The sequence below is a fragment of the Homalodisca vitripennis genome, unplaced genomic scaffold (genome assembly GCF_021130785.1).
Source record: "Homalodisca vitripennis isolate AUS2020 unplaced genomic scaffold, UT_GWSS_2.1 ScUCBcl_277;HRSCAF=1898, whole genome shotgun sequence".
Taxonomy (NCBI): Eukaryota; Metazoa; Arthropoda; class Insecta; order Hemiptera; family Cicadellidae; genus Homalodisca; species Homalodisca vitripennis.
The window spans coordinates 85189-88682 of record NW_025776423.1 but is presented as its reverse complement, the minus strand read 5'-3'; the positions used below and the strand labels follow the sequence as shown (position 1 = coordinate 88682).

Here is a 3494-nt window from a genome sequence, read left to right as displayed (position 1 = left end):
ACACACTTGTTACGAGCCCTAATTTGGAGCTCAAGATATCTCCAAGAGAGAAATTACACCTGAAAAACCTGAAACACTGCAGTTTTACAATTTGTTCTTCTGTTCTACTTTAATAGTGAATGATCATAAACCAAACGGGTTCATTTCTTAGAACTAAAGTATAAAATATTTTACTATTCATTTACTGTTATAAATACACTTATAGTACAATACAATTGACAAATTTGTTACTACTGTTATGAGTAAGTATATAGGTTATGAACTATTCTTATAAACATACACTAAACTAATTGATATAAGTGTGCCATTCTGAAACAAAAGTTGGAGCCAAATTCATTATGATGTTTTTAAGTAGAACAATACATTACCTAGTGTATGTGTCGTGTGTGTATTAGTGTAAGTGGGGCGACCTCCTGCCGCACTGGCCGCATCACCCTGTAACAATCAGAAAATACCGCATATAATAATATAAAATGGTAAGCCATGCACTTGCCATAACCAATATAATTACAGAAATATACCTTAATTAAATAAGGATTATTAAAAATTAAGTATAATCATGGAACAAAAATATGTAAACTTAAGTATAATATAAGCAGATAAATTTATTATACCTTAATGTGTTGTGAAGTGGAGGATTACTTGTTCTAGTTAAATGTAGTTCTACACGCACGCACACTCTCACACTTTCATTCATACAAAACATTCATACTTTGCGTGTTTTGCAACACACGTGGAGTAGTGTTAAATGTTAGTGTCACAGAGAGGACGCCAAGCCAACGCAGGACCGAGGCCACCTGAAAATAATCAGAACAAAACTCTCGAATCACAAAAATGACACAATTGAGTTGGCTGTTTGATTTCTAGTAACTTATAATACAATTTTTACAGTCTAGATATTTGACTACAACTGCAGTTTCAGAATGGCATTAAATTTACACCTGTAACATTCCAAATACTTACGGTACTGGATCTTCTCGCATTGAGTTTAAGTAATATTGCTACCTGAAACATAATTATAAGGAAGTAATAAGAACAGAACAAGTATTTGTTCATATAGATAATAAAGGGTTATAGTGTATTTAAATATATATATATATATATATATATATATATATATATATATATATATATAAAACGCACCAATATAATTATCTTTAAATATATACATATTGTACAAGACTTTAACCTGATATTTTTACATGATATATGAAATATGCCTATTATAAAACATACTTTTAATGATATTACATATATTTGTGATTCGTCGTATTGCGCCAAATGTAAACAAAGAAATTTATCGGACATGTGAATAGTGTATTAATTAGTAACTAAACATTTGACGGAGAGCAAAATTGATATTTTACTAGAGTCTGTAGATTATTGGAAGGCGTTATTTATACAAAAGAAGAAATGGCACGAGAGAGGCGTCACAGGAACACATTTCAGTCATACAGAAAGGAGAAACACGTAAACCAAGGTAGTAAAAAAGTCATGGATGTTGTATTATTAGGTGAACAGATATAAATAAAAAAGGCCAAGTGTGTTTGTGCGTAATATCAGCTTTCTTAACTAACTTAACTTGTAGGCATCTTTGTATCAAGCTCTAAAATTCAATTTACATTTCCATTTTGTGCTGGTAGATTAATTCACTTAGTAACGTACGTTTCAATCTGAAAAGTAATAAAGCTTAGTTTTTTAATACTAAATAGTATTTTATTGACCATTTAATGCGTTAGAAGTAACTAATAATAATACTTTTTCAGTACGGTCCAATAAAAGACATGAGGTATTAAAGAGGGCTTTCTCTAGAGAAAGGATTAGCGTATAGCTCAAGACGAGCAAGAGGAGAGGTGAAAAGATGAGTTAATGTGTAAACTCCTTGCAAGTCCATTAGCTACACCACTACACTTTATACAGCACAGAACTTACTGAAAAACAGTTCATTGAATCTTTCTCCATTAAATATGTATAATTTAACAAATATTGCGTATAAAAAGTATAAACATTAGTTTTTTGCAGTATTGTATCATAAACAGATTTTGATTAGTAATAATTTTATACAATACTGTTTGAGTAGTTAGAAAGAATGTATTATGCTTAACATATGCTTAAATTAAAATAATTTTTCACGTAACAGGCTTCTCTAAGGATAGAAAGAGGTACATCCACTTAGCCACACGGACTTCAAGTTAGTAGCTTAATTTGTTCTCGGAATATCCAGTTAATTAAAATTACAGTTCAATATGAGTTCATATTTATTTCAATGTTCATTTCCAGGAACCATTCGATCTAACTATACAATTAAATCAATTCTACTGTAAATAAAATCTGACTCTTCTTAGAATATTTTCTTTTCTAACATTCTACAAAACAACTTTGTGGTTTGTTCCCAATTCTTAACTGAGTAAAAATGCGTGATCACCATACTACTTAATAAGCGAGATTATTTTTTTATGAATCGTTAGGTTTGTAATAACTTACATTCAAAATATGAGAAAAGTTATAGTTACCACACATTTTTAATACAGCCCTACTTAATGTCTGTAATCAACAAAAGTTTCTATTTATAACGCTATTCCGTTACAAAACTTTCATATTAACGGCTTTGTTATATTATAGTCTATGAAGTAATGTGTCCAATAACGTATATAGAACTAACTGGATCATTCACTATCAATATTCATTTAACAAAACTAAGAATATAAATCATTTGAAAATATTTCCTAACCTTAAAACACATTAACTACATCACAACGCAACAACAATCAGAGAAAATTAAAACGGTGAGACCATATGTTACATTAAAAAAAAATACTTAAAAACATAATATCCAATAAGTTAATTTGATTAAAGTCCAGTCACTTAGGTGGACAAACCTTCGTTCAGAACAGCTATTACTTTTGTAGTTAAAAACCATTTTGTGAAGGAACTGCTGTTTGGATTTGATTTTGATTTTTCAAAATCGGTGCCATCCTTTATTTTTCGTAAGTTGACATTGTTTCTGCGCATTACTTTTAGAGCAACTTGTATAAACAAAGAACACTTAAGAGTAAGTAGACCAAGTCTGAAAAATATGCAGAGAAAAGTCTACTACATCGGAAAAAAAATTAAAAGTAACTAACCGTCAGACACAGAAATAAATTTCAAATCACCGTCAGATAATAATATACCGACGGAAAATATTTCATGAAGGAAATGTATATGAGATCTATTGAAATGTTACTTTAAATCATCTAATGACCAACCTTGGTAGGGATTGGGACTGCCTGTGCTTAAAACAGTAGCCGTGCATTCATCACTGTTACTAGAACAAACAGCAATGGCTGCAGTGACACTGTTATGCGCACCCAGGTTAGAGTATTACATGGTACTAGGGCCAGTCCTTGGGCAGGTCGTCACCCTTCTACCATGTAATACTCCCCTCCCTTATTAGGTTGGTTATTTGAGATATGTAGGTTACGTCACGTATGCTGCAATCTATCACAGACAAT

The 3494-nt window shown here is 31.0% G+C and overlaps 1 long non-coding RNA gene across 2 annotated transcripts; it reads right to left on the bottom strand.

Annotated features, from left to right (window-relative positions):
• Positions 1 to 383: 383 nt before the first annotated feature.
• LOC124370555 lies at positions 384 to 2741 on the bottom strand. 2 transcript variants are annotated; one of them, XR_006923191.1, is made up of 4 exons: positions 2514 to 2741; positions 964 to 1005; positions 615 to 797; positions 384 to 435 (listed from the first exon to the last, which is right to left on the bottom strand). It is a non-coding gene; the product is annotated as an uncharacterized LOC124370555 (long non-coding RNA). The 2 variants fall into 2 exon arrangements; XR_006923190.1 differs by lacking the exon at positions 2514 to 2741 and having other exon boundaries at positions 964 to 1083.
• Between the last annotated feature and the right edge of the window lie 753 nt (positions 2742 to 3494).